A 21,252-nucleotide genomic window follows, 5' to 3' on the forward strand; every position below is an offset into this window, starting at 1 on the left:
TAGTACTGGAAACAAACATGTTCTGGTCTAGCAAGTGCTCGCTCTGTGTGGCTGGGGAAGGGACTCAAGCTTTGGGGCTGTTGCACTGTTTGCAGTGGGAATACTGTGACATGAGCTTTTAGCCATTAAGCAATTGCATTTGGCAATAGTAGATTGCTAGAGATAAAACCAACTTCTGAGCCATAGCTGGCTAAGCCTATGGTAGTGCCCTTCTTCCTCCAAGCCGGAGTGTTCCCCCTTTCCTCCCCTGATACTGCTTTATGGTGTGTTTACCTTCGGAAACTACTAAGGCAGTTCTGAGCCAGGGGATTTGCTGTTGCTACAGTAGCTGGGGCTTACTGGTAGGTAGTTCCTGCATGAACGCTGGCTTTCACCCATAGACCGACTTCCCTATGACTGCAGAGATTATTGAGGTCACCAGGCTGGTCCAACAGCAACAAAGAGAAGCTTTCGGCATTGTCTGTGTTATAATTTCAAATCCTTTGCTGGGTAGATGCTGTTGCTGGACTTAAACTCTCTTGCATGCATGCACAAACACACACACGTGCTTTGGGCAGGCGTCTGAAAAGGACAAATTTTCTCATCGGGCTTGTTTTAGGAGAGTTGTCAGCTGCAGAATATAGCAAAGAATGGAGGAATATATGCATTTCTTTCTGCAGGGCCTCTTGCACAGGTCTTGTTTGGGCAGCACATGGGGGAAGATACCTGCAGGATTGTATAGAAGATCATTTGTGATCCATTTAGGGATAAAAAGCACTGGACAGTACAAAAGACTTCACCAATGATGGCTGAGCCTCACCTTTCACAGAAGGCCCAAGAACAGATTATTCTTAGTTTGGAAGCTTCTTCCTCCCCTATTGAGCCAGTTTCTTCTGTAAAACTGTGAAAGAGCTGAGTTTGTCCTTACCCTTACAGCATGGATGCTTTGATGACTTGCTTCCACACAGAAGCCAGATATAAAATCCACTTTTTTTTTTTTTGCACAAACTGTTACCTATTTTGATATTTATTTATTTATCTGCAGCCTCCCATGTTGTACTGCATCTGATATCTGTATGGAAGCGATGCCTGACTGTTATGCTCCTGCTGTGATTCAGTGTTCCCATGTCTTGTTTACACTTTGGTGCTGAGTGGTGATCTTACTGACACTGGATTGCGACCTCACTTAAGGAACTGTCTGGTTATTCAGTCTGTACATCACTTGCCAAGTATTGTAGAGCAGCTCTTGCTGTAGAAGGCATATATATCATGGTAGTGTCTGACCTTTTCAGTTTGCTGTTGAGAAGAGGGAGACAAAAAGGCAAAAAGTAAAGCAAAGTAAACAAAACATGACACTGTTCTTGAAGTGCCAGAAGCAAAAGTCATCAGAGATAGCAATTTTTTTCTATATTTAATCCACTAACTTTAATTTTTATTTGGAACTCATGGAAAGAGCAAGCTTCTGGATAACAAAAACAGACTGAACTTCTACTTAGACATAAATAATCTTGTTAATCAGCAATGCAGGGAAAGGAGACAGAAAACTATGTGACAATTGAACTCAAATTTGGTCAAATCCCTCTTTGTTTGAGAGGTTTTGCCTGCTTTTGCAGAGAGCTGTCTCCAAAACAGAATCCAAAGCAAGTTCAGTGTTATTAAAATAATTCATCTTTTAAACCTCAGCAGAATTTGTTTGGATTGCTGATTTCCTCAAGGCCTCAGGCCCCTGTATACGTTGAGTAGATAAAATTCATGGGTTAGCACAGGAGGTATCCAATTGCACAGTCTCTCGGGAGTGGGAAATCACTTTACAAGCATGCCTAATAGTCATGGTACATAGAAATGATTATTGCCGATTACATAGTAAGAAATAAGTGATCAAAGTAGATCACTACTCAGTGGTGTGGCTGCTGAAAGAAAAGGAAAATTGATAAGAGAGTTGGGAGATACAGGTTCTACACCAGTTTTCGTATTTCTTTTCAGTTTGTCCCTGGATAAAGTCACATCAGCGGCTAGCAAAATCACATTTCTTTCAGCAAACATTGTCACAGATAGCTCCTTGCAGTTATGAGAACAGAGGAGCCGTACGTGCCTTTTGTCCAACTCTGCCAGCTTTCTGGGAGCGTTTGTAAAATGAAAATCTGTTCATTTTTAACCCCTCCCAGTGTACTTCAGACTGAGCTCTCTCACAGGTTCCCTTGGTTTGCTAAGGGCTGCCTGCTCCTCTTTCCTGAACTGCTGGTCTTGGGGAAGAGGAGCAGGCTGCTCGAAGGACAGTGACCACAAGCCTTTGGAGTTTGCCGTGTTGGATGTCCCTGTCCCTTGGACTGCGATGGTGGTGCGTACGGGCACAGCACATCCTGCCTCCTGAAACAAAGCTATCGCAGTGGCAGTGGTTGTCATTTCTGCTTAGATAGGTCTTTATTGGCATGTCACGTCTAAAATTAGCCTCTTTTACCCAGTAAAGTACAGGCAATCGCTCCTTATACAAAACTGGCAAGAATCCTTTCTTCCTGTGCAATAAGATCATCTGCTTATATACTGCAAGCACATAGGGATGCTGCTGTTCCCAGGCTCCAGCTGCAAGAGTTCACAGGAGATGCTCAGGCTGAGCATATCTCTGTTCTTGCCACCCTTGTCCCCTCTCCCCATCAGCGTGGACATCTCGCCCCAGTCCTGAGAACATCCCGACGGATGCGTCTTCTCACATGGGATGTAATGTGCCTAAACTGAGACGGTGAACAAGGAATCCCATCTCTGTTGTTGTTACTGTGTTCTATTTCTCACAGGCTTAAAATTACCCGTTAGTTTAATATTTTTGCATGACAAACTCTAGGCATGTAGAGAAGAAGCTTTTGCCCCTTTTTATGGCACCTGCTTTGTTTGCAGGCTTAGCTAGAAGCAGCTACCAGGATTACTGCAAACAGAGTGGGTGAGTGTGGCAGTGAGAGGATTGTCTGGATATTTTCTCTGTGCTGCCTTTAAAACAACAAAAAAATGGTTTAGTTTGAACACAAAAGTTGCAGGAAGTGAGTTAAACTTACTTCTGTCAGCCAGCCTGTCTGTTTTGGGCAATTCAGCATCTTCTCGTCTGTTAACTGGCTTTAATTAATGTCATCTTTTCCAGGCAAATAAAGGCCATGGTCAGAGAGTTTCCTTTTCTGCCTGTCCTCTGCCTTTCTGGGAGTAAAGGCTGCTCCAGCTGGATGGCTGAATAGGAAGAGGTTTCTTTTGAGCGTGCCTGGCTGTGGTACTTCGAGCTCAAGGTTTCTGTTTGCTGAGCATATTCTTTTGCAGCCCTTTTCCTAACCTAGAGTGCTCCTGCATTTATGCCCTGATGCACCTGGGATAGACAGTGGCTGATTGTTCAGGTCAGGCATCATGGGCAGGTTAGAGCTGGGACCGTACAGAAAATGGTTTTTTTGCAAATATATCTTCTGCCTTTTAGCATAGGTTTATTTCCACCAAGTTGTATGGTTTTCTGCATGATTAGAGACAAATTGAACATAGGCCCCAAATCACCAGCTATAGCATCTTAGTATGCAAAATGTTTCAAAACGTGGAATTAGGGGCAGAAAGAGCTTTGTGCTTTATGTAGAGAAGTCTTCCATACAAATTTAGTCTGAGCTTTGGGAGAAGTGCTGAATACTTGCGCTGGCATATATGCAGAGCTCTCCCCTGGATGATCTAGGTGCTGCTTCGATACATCCACAAAGGCACAAAATTTGCAACCTCTCTTAAATGCTGTAATACCTTGTTGGGGCCTGGTGTTTGTGCAGGTCATCTATATGTAGCTGCAGATCAGTCTGCTGGCAGAGGACTTTTGGCTGTTTATGGACTACTTTCAAGGGGTCTGTGAAAGTAGCTAAAAATAGCAACCTCTTACGTGCTCTGCAGCAATCTACAGATGTGAAATTTCTAAAAGCAATGGTGTCTTCCCTGGAAAATTTCTTGTTTTGATAAATACCAAAAGGTTTTTAAAAATTGTGTGTAGATAGTAGAGCAAATGCACATGGAACTTATTAAAGGAGTTTTCTGTGCTAACGAAACTCTGAGCACCTGTGTGCGTCTGATTTCCTAAGATCAGACACATCTTGAAAACAACTGCTCAGGAAAAATCCGGTAGAACTTAATAGAAATCAACTGTTTCTAATTGCTTCTTAATAACCTTTATTTACTTTATTTTCACCTCTGAGGCAGAGCTATGGCCTAGAAGAAGCATGTTAACATACAAACTGCTTCTAATCCTTCTCACCAGGCAGTTTTGTGGTTTTGTTCTTCCACTGAAAATGTGGAGGATTTATTTATTTATTTATTGTGAAGGAGAGATTTATAGAATGACCCGTGCTCTGAGCCCAGAATAGTTCAGGATTAGTTCATTTTATGTCACGTCCTTTTCGAGAAACTTGGATCTGCAACAGCATGTGAAATCATCTTTTGGAGAATAAGCATCACCTGAAGTTTCACCTGGATAGGCAAAGGTGTTTGAAAAATCCAAGGCAAGCAGATCAAGCTCTTTTGTTCTTATTTAGTACTGTTTTACAAATCTACAAAAGATGAGTGTTTTTTTCAGGCATCTTGTGATCTAAGTAATTGCTTTCCTTGGTAATTGTGATTTGCAGGAGTTGGCTCTACCCTTAAAGGCAAGGACGACTGAAATAGAAAGAGGGGCGAGGGAGTGGGAGGAACTGGCTGCTGGTCCTTCTCCTGCTGAAGTAGGATGGGACCTCTTGCGTTTAAGCTGTGCCTAATAATCTCTGTTTTCAGTTCTGATGGGAATGAGTGAGTTAATTGGCTCAGTCTCTTCACAGTGACCAGTTTCCCACACATTTGGTGGCTATTTTCAGGACAGAATAGTTCTCCTTTTCTCTTCTTTTCTATTTTATGGAAATCATTTTATAAAATTCAATCTAAAAAAAAAAGTTGCAATTCATGAAAATGCAAATTAGGAGCTGAACAGAAAAAAAAATAAAACAAACAAAAAAAAAAAACACAGCAGCTTTTGCTGCGGCTCTGGGAACTCCCGGTGTTTTCCTCCTCACTGTGTGAAGACAAGAAAGTGAAAACAAGTAGAAATGGAAAATGCATCTTGGTTGTTTGTTGTTTGGTAGCGTGAACGCAGGCGCACGAAGGCTCTGCGGCGGCGCGGGGGGGCTCCTGACGCTTGCCTTGATCTTGCTTGGCTGCAGTGGTGCTCCTCGCCTGCCGGCCCGGCTGCGCGTGGGCACCGGGGAGGGTGGCAGGGTGCCCACTGCCTTGGTTCCCGTGAGCCGCTTGCTCCTTGGCACTGGCGCAGACACCCCGTCCTGCCACGCGCCCCGTCTGTCCCCGTCTGCTGTAACATCTCACGCTCTGCGATAGAAAAAAACTAAAAGGTCAGGAAGTGATGAGAACAAAATTAGATTTTAATTTACTTTGCTTTTGCTGTTTTTAATAATCTCTGATGCTCTTAATAATACAGGAGTTATATTCCTCTGAAAGCTAAAACTAATAAACTTCCTTTTTTAAATTAATAATGCTTGTTCAGGGGTTAAACCTCCTCCTAGGTGCTATTCCAAAAAGCAGCAGTGATTTAAATGCCAAGATTTTAGTTTGTAGGGGGGGAAGAAAAACCCTTATTTGAAGCTTGTATAAATCAATATTTTCAGTATGTACAAAACCCTCCCCAAAAGTAAAATAAAACTTTAATCATTTTGAAAGAAACTTTGAGTCAGATTTTACAACAGAGCATATGCAAAAGTACTTATGTTGTTGTCTGAGCTGTGTGGAAAATGAACTGAAATGTCATGCAAAAACGGTGGTTTGCTGGCACGCACGCTCAGTAGATGAGCTTGCTGGCCGGTGGCCTTGTGATACTGTGGGTGCTGGAGCTGGCACGTGGAGCTTCTTAGCTGGGACTCACCAGGTGCCTCCTGCTTAACAGATGTCGATGCTTGAGAAGCAACGAGGGATCATGACGTGTTATGCTATTTGTTAAGGTTTCTTTCTGGAGGTTTAAATACAGGGGCATTGCAGCATCCCCGAGTCCACCATCAGCTGGACATGTCGCGGCTCTGGACAGGCATCGCTCTTGTTCCTGTTGTTGTCTTGCTCGCAGCCAAAGGCTCTTCTCTGGAAAGTAGGGAGCAGGCTTGAAGATGAGGGATTTACTCCTGAAGCTGTCCCAGGGGTAGTGTTTTTCTCTATTAAGACTGTGTAAGGCTGGACAGAAGGAAATGAAGGGAGATGAGCTGCCCCTCCTAGAATTATTGCCTGCAGGTTAAAACAATTCCATTTTAAAAAATGAATTAAAGACCTCTCTTCCAGCTGGTTGCATCTGTGTGCTCTGCTCCCCTGGTGAATTACAGTTCTGCAAGGTCTCCCTGGCTTGCAGAGGGCTCAGGAGGATGTGCTGGAGGGGTTGATGCACCTGCTTCATCTTCTGGAGACCTGTGCTAAAATTCAGCCTCAGTCACGGAGGAGCCACAGAGCCACATGGGTTTTACTGGCCTTGGCACTTTCTAGGGTGGCTTCGCCCATGCTACCGGACAGGTTGGCACTGCTGGGAAGGCCTGACCCAGAGCAGCCCAGGACTTGCGGCCAGGGGAAACGATCAGCTAGGTCAGCTCACTGCGTAGTGCTTTGCGTGCCGGAGTTGGGAGCGTCAGGATGGGTGCGTTGGGTGATTTTTCCTGAGCACAGTGGTGGCAGCAGTGGCTGCATTTTGGGACGGCAGAGCCTGAGACAAGCAGCAAGGCACATATGTTGGCCGAGTGCGGAGCAAGATGTACTCTACCATGTCCCCCATCCCGGAGTGCTCATTTTCTCTGGCTTTGAGTGTAAAGTTATTGCAGTGCTAAGCTGTGCCTTCTTGCAGAGCATCCCTGCTCACCCCCCGTGCCATCTGCTGCCCAGCGTCGCCGGGGAAGGACCGCAGCCGCACTGAGCTACGGGAGCAGGTTGGTCTGCTGGGTAGGGTCGTGCTCAGTGCTGTGGGGAATTGCTGCATTCACCCATTTACTGAAAAACAAACCAAGAACCAACAAAAAAAAGTCAATGCGGAGAGCTGGAGTTGAAGTTCTGGCTTTAACCCAGTCTAATGGATATCCAGCTCTGGCGCAGAGACTCTGAGATTAGCAGATATTTGTTTTCCTCGGAGATTGGGGAAATCTCCAGATCGGCTTTTACGAAGGCAGGTTTTTCCCCTGTCTTGTGGCAGGGGTTCATCCTTTAGACACATGTGAGCATGAAGCAGATGGTTAAATGAGTCTCCTCCAGAGATTTTTACTCCTTTTTTCCCCCCCTCGTTTCACACAATGGCACCAAGGCTTCCAAAGGGAGTTTGTAGCTGGCTGTGGGCTCTGCAGCGCGGATGGCTCCGCGAGGCAGAGTTAATCCAAAACAGCTGTTACCCGCAGCACTGGCGGCCTCACCTCTTTAGCATCAGATTAGAAATCATTAATAACAATCAGCAAGAAGTCGTGGAGGAAGCTGGCGAGTTTCTGCCTTGCTCTCACCAGTGGCGGCCGCGCAGGGCTCGGGGTAGGATGCGGCGCCCGGACGCCTGCCCGCCCTCCCCGGTGGCTGGGGTAGGCGAGCCGTGGCCAGCCGTGAGTCAGAGTGACTCCTATGGCTGGGTCTGAGCAAACAGGGCTCTTGCAGTTTGCGGGCGTAGCAATGAAATAGCGTGAAGTGAATGATCGTTTGGAAAAATGCAAATGAGGATGTGAGCGCGGAGCTCCTCGCGGGGATGGTCTTGGCTTTGGATTTTGTTTTCTTACCGAGCGATCTGGATTTAAACAACACAACTGGCAGGCAAGTGAGCGTTCTCCCTCTGTTCAGTTCTCTGTGCTTTTTATATCAACCTCCCTCAGCTAGTCCAGGCAGGACAAAAGGAGTTTTACTAGTTTTGGTTTTTCCTATTCACATTGCTTGCTCTTGGGTGCAGAGGCTTGGAGGTTCCTCTGTAGTTGCCCCATTCAAGTACAAACGTACTTGCCAGTTGGCAGATAGGGAAGGTCTGTGAGCAAAGCAAAGCGTGCAGCTCATTCATTGCATCCATCTAATGTTTCTACATCTCTCCTCCTCCCTGGTGCTATCTGGAAAGCCGTTTGCTCGGTGTGACTGGAAATGTGGGTAAGATTTGTTTGATAAAATGGGGTGCAGTAGGACACCCAACAGATGGATTCAGCTTACAAGACAGCCTCATGTTTCTTCATGCAGGCAGAATAGCTGCCCAGGAAGGGACTGGGGTTCTGAAAACAAGGGTCAAACCAAGGCTCTGGCATAAACCTCACTTTTGTGGGTCACTGAGGTCTGAGGTGCTGACCTCCCATAGAAATTTCTGAGCCTGAGGGTGTAATGCAAAGCCTTCAAAGTCAGTGTGAGTCTTTCCACTAAGCGATGCAAGCACTGGGCTGTGTCCACGAACTGCGTGGCCCCCAGCTGCCCCCGGAGAGTGGCATCCGCCGCCCTTTCACCAGTGCCCGGGCTGTGCTGGCACGGTTTCTCCCTCCCTGCCCGTTCAGTGACAGCACGATGGGCCTTGGTGCCTGAGCACAACAGTTGCATTTCTGCCCAGGCTTCTTGATGACCAGAGCCTGACCCTGAGGATGCTGCAGCGCTCAGAGCAGATCGAGGAAAGACTGCTGAGCTGATGCCTATGCGATGCTGACATAATCAATAAAGCTCGGCAAGCTTTCTCCAGCTGCCTGGGCTTGGTGCTTTGATTTAATCAGCTCCAGAGATCCCACAGCACCCCTTTGTATTTCTTGAGCTCCTAGAGGCATGGAGAATGGAGGCTTTCAACACCCTGTTAAAAAACATGAAAACCATCTACAGAACAGCTAGAGTGTGCCCTGGCTTCTACACACGATTACTGCCATTAAGGTGCGAAACAAAATTGAGAGAGTGTTTGCCAATGTTCTGCTGGGAACCTCCCAGAGGAGAAATCTCTGGGGCTGCTGAGGAGGCTTTGCGTGAGTTAGGATGGATGAAACATTCTTCATCTCCCCAACTCCTGTCCTTCAGCACTGCATGTTTAGAGACAAGCCTGTCCGTAGTGGTAACAGCTGCCAGTGGTATGATACCTTGCAATAGTTTGCCCTGCTCTCTAATGAGGGCCTTAACCATGAGTTGCCTTGACGGTGATCAATCAGCTTGATGTATGGGCTATGTCACAGCAGTAGCATTTATTACAGGGAGGTGAGAAGGTTTAGGCTCCTCTGCGGGGCAGTGGTTTTTGCTTTGGGCTGCAGAGAGGTTCCTTAGCTCTGACTCCTTCCTACTTTTGGGGCAAAGAACCACCTCACTGTTGTGTTGCCCGGGCTTCTACTTTTGTCCTATTAATTTCTGGTGGAAAAAAACCCAGCCAACCCCAAAAAAGAACTAAGTAGCAGGTGACCGTGTGCTGAGCTGAGCATAGCACCAAGGATTAAATGTGCCAGTCTTTCTTCTTTGCTGCTCCTGCCATCTGGAACCATGTCTGCCTTTATCTCCCTATCTTCTTCCAGATTTCAGCTGAAAACATGCCTGTTCTTCTTTGCCTGCACCTCTTAATTTCTCTCTGTTTCTACTACTATTTATAACTTAAGTCTGTTCCTGTAATAACTCTCTGGTATACCCAGATGCCCTGTTGCTACAGAATGAGTGGCTAGAATGAAGCCAGTTTAGTATTCCCTCTTTGAAATGTGCATGGAGAGTTCTTCCAACTCTGCAATGGCATTACTAAGACTTTTGCCCACTTTTACCATTTTTTGTACTTTATTGTTTTGTGAAATGTGTTGCTTTCAGCCGTGTTGCCCTGAACCCATAAATGAGAGTCTGTTTTGGATGTGGGAACTGACCACAGGATCTGAATCCCCCGTGAACACACATACCGCAGTGAGTCCTTTGCACACACTTGTACTTCCAAGTCTTCCTAATGCACCTGAAAGGAGGAAGGCACCATCCTGCTCCTCTGGTGTCCTGCTTCCCCATATAACCGGTTTTTGGAAGTTCACTTTGCACCTTTCCGGTAGCTAGCAGAGCCTGCACAAATGAACTGGACAGCTGAGGATGGAGCCCTCACAGATGATGCTGCAGGTGAAGGTGAAACCAAGTCTCCCTCCCTCCCTCCCACCCTCTCCTTCGCACCAAGATCTAGAGGGGTTTGCTCCCAAACATTTATATTCCGGCATTTTCTTTGTTTTTAGAACAACAAAATATGCAAGAGTCACTCAGTCTCAGACATCCCACATTGAGGGTTATTCAACCCATAGTTCCTGCATTAGTGCCATGTCTAGCGTCTCTCCTGAGCAAGTCTTGAGCCAAGGTCATTGCTGTCTTAAAAGCATAGGGGTCACAACCATGTGAAGTTTATGCATGCATTGGAAGGACAGTTTTCAGTGTATAAATGCTGTGTACTAAAGCTTGAACCTTCTCTCCTCAGTCTACTGGGGACACTTCATTCCCAGTGGATGAATGATTTGCCTGTAGCCAGATTAAGGACCAAGCTGGTCCTTAGGCTTTGCCTGCCCGCTCAGCAGAATTTTGCTTATGTCTGGCCAGAAGATGACTCAGTCTGGCTGTGACCAAGGGCATCAGCATTTTTGAAGTGAGACAGAGAGAGGAATTGGTCCTTCAGCAAATTGTTAGAAGCTGATATCTTGATTCAGTATCAGGCTTATGAAGTAGAGGAAACCACAGGCAGGGAGATTTGAATCTGGAGGAGACACATGGTGAGAAAATGGGTAGAGATCTCTAGAAAAGGACAGGCTGTGCTAGCACAACACCCAGGATAAGGCCTTGACTCTGGTCTGCTAATACCTATGAGAGGTCTGGGAGCTACTAGACAGTATTTCAGCTGGGTGGGACACAAATAGAGAAGCCAACAGGAACTGAACTAATGCATGGATCCCTGAAGACTTTTTTTTTTTTTTCCAATTTCCATGATTCTGTCTTGAAACATAGTTTTATTAATCTCTGCATTCTAGTAAAATTAATGAATTCTTCACTTTTATTGTGTGGTGTTAAGACTGATTTTGGGGTCTGTAGGAAACCTGAGGCACTGTATTTCCTAGGGACTGGAAAAGGAAGATCTGAAAGCATCTCCAGCCAGACGGAAATGGGATAAATAGGCCAGTGTGGGAGGTACAGATGCCAGGTGGTGGCCCAGGAGAGGAAGCTACCAGTTGCAAGCCTCTTTCAGGATATGAAGAAGGAAAATGGGGACAGCAGCTGTGCAGAGCACAGAGACTTCTACAAGGCCCCTTGAAAGACCCCAGCCCTGTGACACTCCCTGAAAGCTTAAAGGGCCTTGCAGGAAATCTGTTTTACACAGCTGCCCATAGCAATAGCTTCCAAGAACCCCCACCCTTTCTCCCACTCATAATAGCTTGGGGTGCATAAAACAATCTCTCATTAACGATAAAACACCCAAACCTCAGCAGAATTACTAACAGATGGATAAACAAACCAAAATTTAAAACAACATTAAAAAGCCCTTAAAAAGCAAAAGCAAAGCAGAGTCCTTCCCTGCCCTTAGAGAGACAGTCCCCACTCCTCGGCCTTGGCACCTATGTCAGAACCAGGTGGTGGGAAGATCTGCACATGCAGTTTGTTTTTGCTCTTTTCTCTGTATGAGGCTGAACTACATTTCAGAGAGGCTGGGGAATAGTTTGCTGCAGAGTTAGGCTTGGTCTAACCTAGAAACGCAAGGGTACCAGTGCTGGGTGCAAAGTGGTGTGATGACCGTGCCAGCCCTGCTGAGCAGTCGGGAACTGACTGCCGAGAGCATGCATGAGATGGAGAAAGGCTGGGCCGAGCTCAGAAAATACCGAAGTGTGGGCACCACAGGGGCAGCAGTGTTGTAGATGCCACCTTCAGATGCCTCCACCCCTGAGCCCTGGAGTGGGGATGGACGAGCCTGGCAAGCAGACAGGGAGTGAGAGAGGGAGAAGCAAGAGCATCATGCAAACACAGGGCACTGTGGGGACCTGCGCGGCTGTGCAGGAAGCTATGGGTCTGTATACAGACTTCAGGGGAGGCGTACTGTGTAGGCTGAATGAGGAGCAGGGATGGACGTTGATGCTGTTGGCTGGACTTTGCATTGGGACTCGTTTTTTAAAGATGCAGTTTGCTTGTTGTAGTTTAGAGGCAAAGCGGTATTTACTTTCAGGTCAGGCCAGTAGAGTACACTCAGATTCCACTTGCTTTGACTACTAGATATGGGCAGAAATCTCTAAGAAATAGGAATGGGTCTGAAGCGCCTCTTTACTTTTTGTTTCCAAGCACACCTGAAAAAACATTAGAGAAAGGTGAGTGGGAAGGGCTGCCTATTCCTACCTGCTGGAAAGCTGTATCCTGCTCTGCTTTGTCATTCCTGAGCAATGTCATGGTCCGAACACACACTCTGAAGCCTCTTTTCCAACCCTGTAATGATTATGCCTCTCTCTCTCTCTCTCTGTCCTTCCCTGGCCTTTATATAAACAGGGCCTCTGTTCCTTAAAGTGTGCATCACCATTTCCTGCTGCTCTAATGGATGGAGATTTTGCCGTGAGAGGATGTGGGTTTTGTTCCCATCATCAGTGGGAATTTCTGAAAAACAGCATTAAAATTAATGATAGCTCCACATTAAGCACAGCAGGGCTGCTCTTCCCAGGAACACTCAAGAACTCTGGCCTGCATCCCGCTGGGCAAGTGAGCTGAATACACAGCTCTGTATTCAGAGCCACTGGGCATCCTGGCAAACCTGCTGCATTCTTCCCTGCTAACAGCAGGCAAATGCCCTTCAGTGGTGTGGCCAGCATCAAGAGCAGGGCAATGGGGGAGCTCTTCAAAGGATGGACCTGGGAAGGGATGAGCTAAAAAGAAAGACAAAGGAAAGGTAAAGGCAGAGAAGGAGCAGAACTGCTCCCATACAAACTCATTCTCTCTTAACCTGAGGGTTGAGAGCTTGGAGAGCTCAGAGAGCAAGGGGGCTCACATGGACCTGGGGAATAATATCACTGGGAGGTTATCTTTAACATAGGTTAGCTAAGACACTTTCTGGGGAGTTTGCCCAAAGTGCTCTCACAGATCTACTGAGTGTGCATGAAGCGCTTGGCCAGGGTTGAGCATGCTGCCTTGCTCTCCATGCACCCTGAGGACCTTCCTGCGGGGGGCTGGCACTAGGCTCTTGCTGGCTGAGCAGCCCTCTCCCTGCATGGGCTTACAGCGAGTGTTATGTACACACCATGGAGAATACAGCTTTTCCAACCTGTGTGGGGCATTAGCTCTTCTGAAAGCACCAGTCTGTACCCTCACCCTTGGCAGACCTTGGCAGAGCACACGCAACCTTCTCGTGCCCTGCAGTGCTGGCGGCAGACACCAAACCTCGGTCTTTGTTTACTGCTGGATCCTGGGGAGCTGCCTTAGTGCCATCGAATAACACTCGGGACTGATTCCAGTGTCTCCCATTTTCTGATCTGCCTAATGGCTTGGTGATTAGCCCATCTCTTTGCAAGATCAAGGGAGGAGACCACTGGTTCTTCAGGGGTCCCTATGCCCCAGCCGCAGGCCTCCCCTGCCAGGTGATGCAGGCATTTTTCGCCTCTGAGAGGAATCGCCTCTTCGTAAGGAGGGCTAGGATTTTCCATGGAGCCTGAGGCATTTGTGCACTTAATTCCCATTGCGGCTGGTGAGTGTTTGGTCTCTGCTCCTCTTCAGGTGTTTGGAAAACTGATGCCAAAATTTGCCAGCTAAAGCCTCCATGAGCAGAACGCTTGTGCCACATGAAATGCAGCCACTGAACCATTTGTTTATTTTCATATTCATGGGGACAAGCACGTTAGGAAACCCCCTCTGAGTGATCTGATGTCTCAGATCAGATCTCCATGTGTCCAGTTAATTGCAGGGAAAAACAAGGAGTTTCTCCATTAGGCAGGGAGCAGCTCTCTTGCTGGAAGGACAGGATGACTGGATTTGGAAGCTGAGCTCGGTCTAAACCAGAGGCACGTTGGTGCTGCTGGGCTGCACGTGCCAGATCTCCAGATGCCTTGCAGCTCCATGTGCTGGCAGGGAGTGCAGGCCATGTCAGCGCACCTGCTATTGGGACAAACCAGGCCCTGGGCTCCTGCACTGCTCGTCTGGCTATGCTCACTGGCTCTTCCTCTGCGTGCAATTATGTGCCTGGAAACTTTTCCCAAGGGGCTTTTTACAACTGGAGCAGCCTTCTTGGTTGTTTCATTGTGAGTTGGTTTCACCACTTCCTCGGACCTGTTTTGCGCACAGCTGACTGGACTGTGCTGTGGCTTGGCCTCTGCAGAGTCTGGCCATTTGATCTCTGTGCGATGGTTCACTGCTGGAGCAGAGTCTGTGCTGAGTATGTCAGCTCGAGGGAACCATAAAGAAGGAAATAAGAGTTTAAGCAAACAAAACCTGGAAGCTTTGATAGAGTAAGGTCATGGAGACACCCTCTCCATGGCAGGACACACTGTTTTTTGAGCTGGGGCTGCTTTGCCTGGCTGGAGATCTCTGGCACATCACAGCGTTTGCAATGGACTCCTTTGCTGAGCTGAGTGTTGAGTGTGTTCATGCTGAAGGAAATAGCTTAGACTCAGGGTAAACCAAGAAGAGGTATTTGACATAACCCCAGTTGTTACCAATGCACAGTGTATGGAGTGCTTCAGACATCTCTTATCTTTATAGGCCAGTGCTTGCTGCCTCCCTGCTCAGCATCCAGCCTATGCAAGACACAGGAAGGCTGAGTGTTTTCTAGAGAAATGGGCCTAGTCTACAAAACCAGGATCTCCAGCTCAGGCAAGGAATTTGCTTTGATTCACTTGCTATTGCTGGAGCTGCTGCAACACTTCTTTCACAGATGAGGGGATTTCAGCTCCATCTGACTCCTGGCTCACGTTGCTTTCCCCTGGCTGAGGGACGTACCTGGGTCTTATGATGCCCTGGATGGGATTTGGTTGAATCACTTGCTGCTCAACTTGATACTGATTCTGGGAGCCCAGAAGTCCCCTCTGGCCTTTCTGTCCCCTGTGGGCCTGAGGCTGTGTAGGACCTGCTCCATGATCCCTGTGGCACTCCCCTACCTTGAGCAGCAGAAGCCAGAGGTCAGGTGGGGATTGCCGCAGGGTGACAGCACAGGGGTTACTGTACGGATGTGCACAGGCTGTGCAAACTGAGAGGTGTCCATTCATGCATGACGGGATGTTGCGTGGCAGAGGGTCCAATCCAGAACAACCAAACAGGCCAAAAATTGCACTGCAAACAATTCTTCCACCCAAAAAATGGGGCAGATGGGACAAACGGGATTTCATCTCCTTCCTAAACCACTGTGAGATCTATCAGCGTGCAGTGCTACTGTGAGCAAACCCGTGCTGTTAACCTTTAGCACGTCCAGATATTATTTCATCGTTGTGCTGCAGCCCAGTCGGCGTGGGAGCCAACAGAAACGTGGCGGTGAGAGAGCTGCTGCGGCACGGCAGCCTGGTGGGGGGACGAGCACGCGCTCCGCCCTGAAGGTCTGCGCTCGGCGCATATGGCTTGGCCCCGCTGCAAGGGTCTTCCACAAGCGCCAGCGAGTTGAGCGGTCTTAGCGCACCGCGTGCGGAGGGACAAACTGGAAACAAGTGCTGCTCTCTTGCACTTCACCCACCGAATGCGCCAGTTCAAACAAGCCAGGCCCTCCTGGGTCTCCTGGCCTTTTAATTTGTCTTCTTGCTCGCTAACCAAGTTGATTTCTGTCAGGGAAGATAAATGTTGTCTACAAAGTTAAGATAAGAATGATGAAATCTGTCCTTTTCAGAGGGCTTTGCGGAGGTTTGGGGGGATGCAGATGGAAAGTCGGGACTGTTTGGCAAGCCTAGACTTGCCAAGAACACGGAGACCAAAGGGAACAAGTCTGCATTACTGGACTGAGACAGTCAAGGAAAAGGGATGTGGGACCCCTTGCTTCTATGGCATTTGTTTATTTTCATATTCAACTGGTCATGGTTGAGTGATTTTTCTGTGTGAGTGGCTGCACATAGGCTGTGCCTACATGTTTGGGTGATAAATGCATGGGTAGATCCTGCAAAGGTTCTTCTCTGCCTTATGGGGAACTTTGGCTTCTACCCAGTACAGGCAAGGCTCCTGTCTGTCTCGCAAAACCACACCAAAACAGTCAGCGTTAATCAGCATCCTCACCCAAAGCCTCGGCAAAGAGGCCAGGGAACGTGTGTGCAGAGGAGTTGTACCCCAGCTCTCATCTGTGCTGGGACCAGACCGGGGAGCCATGGAGAGGATGGGCTCAAGCAGCTGAAGAGCCTGAACTGCTCCAAACTGTGGACACATGCAGCCAGCACTAGGATTTTTCTGCCCAGGGGAAGATACCTGCTCTTGCTCATGCTGCATCTTGTGTGAAGTCAGGGACCTTCGCTCTCCAGAGCTATGAGGATGCAGGAGGAGATTCTCTGTGGTGGCTTAGAGGGTTGTTGTTCCTCTGTTAGCTCTCGAAACATGTAGAAGGAAATACAGGAGGAAGGGAGATGCGTGTTTAAAGAGAAGGGTGTGTAAGTTGTGGGGAGGATAGTGAGTACTGCATCAGTATGTGCTTCTGGTCCCTCGTATACCAAACAAGCGCCTGGCTGCGGTGGGGAGTGACCCGATTCCCTGCAGTGGAACCGAGCAGAGTGGTGTGAAACATGAGATTTCCCAATAAATGCTGCGTAGCAGCTTCACTGGGTTCTTTAAAAGCGTATCTTTTTATTTATCTGCTGCAAAGTTTCTCAAAGATGCTATTTGAAGTCTCTGCTTTTTTATGTATTATGCAGGAATTTGGCTATGGGAAATCTTAGTTCTTTCATGAACTTTTTATCAAAATCCCATTATAGACCAAATAATTACTTTTCTGCTGCAAAAAAGGCAATCACGCTGACCCTTCCATGCTTGGAGAGATGGATTCCTCCAACCTGTTCATGAAGCTGAAATCAACTGAAAAAACAGCTTTTTGAGGGCTCCTCAAGTGTGTCACTATCACACCCAGCGGTGCTGGAGGCAGCGAGGGAAGGGGACAGGGAATCCCTTGACTTTCGCATGGTACACGTGTGCTTGAATAGGATGCACGTGCTCAGGTGTTGCCGCTTGGGGAGATAATGTGTCCCACGCAAACAACCACCAGCTGCAGGAACCACCCTCTCCACTGTAACCGCGGTGGGAAAAGGTGAGAGGGCAAGGGCAATTAGTTCCCAGAGCTGTGGTGGCAAGGGAGTAGAACGTAATAGTACTGTTTTAGTTTTGACATCACCTTAAAAGGAAAAAAAAATGTTCCTGGTGTGGCAGGTTGTCAAAGTTCTGCGTTGTCCCCTACCCATCGGGCTCTGCACACAGGCCAGCAGGGAACCTGATGTCTCTGGGAATTAAATTCCAGAGCAGCTCAGCCTCTTGGAGGGACTGCAGATCCAAGCTGGCCTTGTCTCCTGGGCCCAGGTCTGCGGAGTCACTTCAGCTGGGTGAAAAGGGTGGCAGATCAGAGTGTTGCTCTCCAGGCTGGAAAATCTACACGAGCTGCAGGAGAAGGCAAGTTTTCTGACTGCCTGCTGGTGCATGGGGAGCTTAGCTCTTCCAGCTTAGGACTCTAGGAGGCTGTGCGTTGTAGGGCCGCTCTCCAGCGAGAGAGTGGGAAGTTGCTTTTTCCAAGGGAGTAGGTGGAAAGAAAACACATTGTGATGACTTTTAACTTGCAAAGAATGCACCATGGACATCCCTCTGCAGCGGTGTTGCTGCAATTTCCCTTGCTCGTGCTCCTCAGGAGACACACAAAGTGCTGTGTGTGAGTAGTGTTTCCAAACTGCCACGCTGGAGCAGGCCGGGCAGCTCCGTATCTTGCAGCCTCTGCCCAGCCACTGTAAGACTTTGCAAGTGGATGTTTGACTTCCAGCTCTTGCTGCTATTTTATCCTTTGCCCGTTCCCACAGGGGCATCTGCCCAGCGGTGTGGTTGACTGTGTAACCAGAGATGCCAGAGAGGAAGCTGCTTCCCCGCCGTGTCTCCCCTGCAGATAGCCTGCCCCTTTCCAAATCTGAGCCTTCCTTATGAGGATTTGGATAGCCAAACCACAGAAGCATTATCCAGTATCAAAAGAAGTCTTTGTGTCTTTCGGAACTGGCTGGCAATTAACTATTTCCACCTTCAAATTCTATCGCACTTAACAGCGGATTGCAAGCAATTAAGTCACTGCACCAGCTCCCGCCTGTCGGCTGGGTCGCAGTAGCTCAGCGGTTGCATGATGCTGCCCTGTATTTCCTTCCGTTTGCAGTGAGTGGAGAGGATGCGTCCAGCCTCTCACCACAGCTTAGCGGATGGATGAGACCTGATGAAATCATCGTCCCCAGGCACCTGTAATCTTCTGTGCGTGTCCTGGGACAGATTGCAGAAACCATCGGACGGAGCTGCCGCTCTGTTTCCGTTAGCGACAAAAGGCTTTAGGCTCCCTAAGGACACGCTTTATATTTTATTTTGTTAACAGGACAATATTTAGCCCCATGGCCAACGCTGTAATTATCAAGACCTGAAATAGAGGGCCGAGTTCAGCTTTGGGCGAGCTGTCGGTGCTCTGGGCGAGCCGGGGCTGTCAGCGTGCGCCGCTGTCTGCAGCCCTCCGTCGAGGGCCAACATGTGCTCGGCAGATCCGCAGCCTCACCCGCACAAAGTGCGTCGTGACCTCAGTTAAGAAAACACTTGCTGTAATCGCCTCCAGATCTGCCGGTGTCTTTGATCAGCTTAAATATCGGTTTATCTTATGATATAAATATGTAAAACATCCATTTGTTTTCGTGCAGGATGCAAATAAATCATTGCGTAAGTTTATACATGAGCAAGGAAGGCGGGGGGAGGAGTGGTGATGGGTTCATAACTCATAAGTCTCCACCTCTTTGAAGGTCAATACTTCAGGAACGTTGCTGTTCCCTTTCCAGCGAGTCCCTACTTTGCATTATTGGAATGCTCTGTGTCATCCGCGCGGAGCGGAAGCGACCATGGTGGCCCTGCCCTGCCGTGGCTGGGAACGCGTTTCCCATGGAGCTGCGACGGGCTGTGCTGATGCGATGAGTGCACGTCACCCCTGCCCTCTCCTGAACTCCTCTCCTGAGCCCACGCAGTTGAGCATGGTGCATATTTCCCAGCGCTGCCACAGGCTCACACCTTGGGCATGTCCTGCTGCTTTCCACCCCTGCTGTATTTTGCTTCCAGCTCTCCTTGCTTAGTGCATTTTCCTGGGGTGCATTTGGCTGGTACCCAGCTGAGTGGCCCCTGATCTCGGTGCAGATCTAGTGACAGCGTGCCATCGGCTGCTCCTGCAGTGTCTGCATATGTGCCGTGGAAATAATTAGACTAGATTGCAGAACTGCAAATGCTTCTCATTATTCCTTCAATCCTGTGGTTGCTTTCTGGTGCCTCGCTGCAGAATATGCTCATCCCAGGCCTAGTCGCAGCCTCTGCTGTGCTCTGATCCCGGTGCGTTGTAGCCCTCCGTCGGTGCGACGCTGCGGCAGCTCGCTGGGGCTGGGGCTTGGAGGGCCTTGGCTGGCGGTGGCTCGGCAGCGCGGACCTGCTTCCCGCGAGCCTGCCACATGTGATGCTGCTCTGCAGCTGGAGGATACAGTTAAGCCCCTCAGAGTGAAACAATTTCCACATGTTGTCAGATCAGCTTTCCAGCAGGAAAATTGTTTAAAACATTGTTAGTGATAGGGTGTTACAGAAATTAAGCTGAAGCTTGTCCAGAGCTCGGCTTCTCCTTCGTTTCAGCCTTTATGTAACGCTAAGTCGCCTTTTGCCACTTGGATCAAGCCCTGTTTTGATCTATTTGCTGGTGGTTATTTGATGAGAAATAAGGATTTGTGCTTTCTGCTTCTTGGATTCTCACATGCTTCATTTATCAGCTCATTCCCTTCCCAGGCATAAATACACCCCGTTATTTAACACATTAGAGAACTCCTGCCAAGAAATCCTGTAAAAAAATATGAAGGCACACAATAATTGATGATCGGGGAATCTCATCTGCTGAGCCATAAAACAGGCAAATAAACATTCACTTTTCTTTTGCATCTAATGAAGAGCTAGGGTCTCATACCTACTGTGTTCTCTAAAGATTTTAGCACTTTCCTGAGAGAGAAGGGATTTTGTACCATTCTTCTGTCTGAATTCCTACATCTGCTGTTATATTCTAACTTTCTTAAGGCCTTTTATTATTCCTTCTTGTTATAGGATTTTCCATTTTCTCTCCTAAATGCTGTGCTGGCTGACAGAGCCCACCTAGAAAGTGGCTGCATTTTGGGGCAAAGCAATGCCAGTATTCATATCTTTTGTAAGTAATAGAGCAAATTCAATTAAAAAACCATCAGTACATAATAATATTAATCAGTATTTTACTGCTGTCACTCCTGGTCGCAGATGTCCTGCAAAAGAGAGTATAGGGAGCAATTCGAAGATAAGATATGGTGCATAAAATAGTGCAACATGATTAATGAACCTTTTGTCCTGGTGAGTGAGATAAAATATCTTGTGCTACTGCTCCATGCTAACAGCATTTATATCACATTTTAAATATTTTTTCTTATTTCAAAGGTATTTCACTATCTCTCTCTTTTCAAGGGCAGATGAGAAAAGGTTGATGCAAACACTGAAATTTGAAATCTTTCCCAGCTTAATTTTATTCTTAGATCATGGAGATTCTTTCTTTGCCGCTTGTTTGTTTGTTCCGTTTTCTCACCTTTGCAGACTCCGGAGCGGGAAGAAATCCACATCAATTCCTGACCCCCCTCCTCCACCTCGGCAAACCTCCTGCATCTCAAGTGACACATCTTATCTCTGTGCTGCTGCTGCTGATGGCTCAGCTCAGCAGCCCTCTCCCGAGGCCACATGCAGAACGGGGGAAGGGGGACCTTGCCCCAGGTTTGTCATGCTGCAGAGAGGGTCCCAGCTGAAGAGCAGAGGGGCACGAGGTGCAGCAGCCAGGGCATCTGTGTCATCTCCCCACACGATTTAAACTGGCAATGGGTGGGGAAGTGAGACAAGGTCCTGGGAGGGTGGGAAGATCGAGAACAGAGCTTTGGGATAGGCACCAGCTGAACTTGGTGGAGCCCCCGGGGCAACGGCTCTTTTCCTCCTCATCTAGCTCAGCCTTCTCTTGTTGTTCTTCCCTTTCAATTTTACCACTGCTCCTCCAAGGGAAACTTTGCGGAGTGTGAGATGTTTCCAGCAGATGCTGGGTTTGCTTCTACCTCAAAAAGAAATCCCCAGGAGAGCAGAGAGAGGGCTGTGAGGCTTAGGGCACTGCTTAAGAGC

This window comes from Rhea pennata, chromosome 13, assembly GCF_028389875.1.
Source record: "Rhea pennata isolate bPtePen1 chromosome 13, bPtePen1.pri, whole genome shotgun sequence".
Classification (NCBI taxonomy): domain Eukaryota; kingdom Metazoa; phylum Chordata; class Aves; order Rheiformes; family Rheidae; genus Rhea; species Rhea pennata.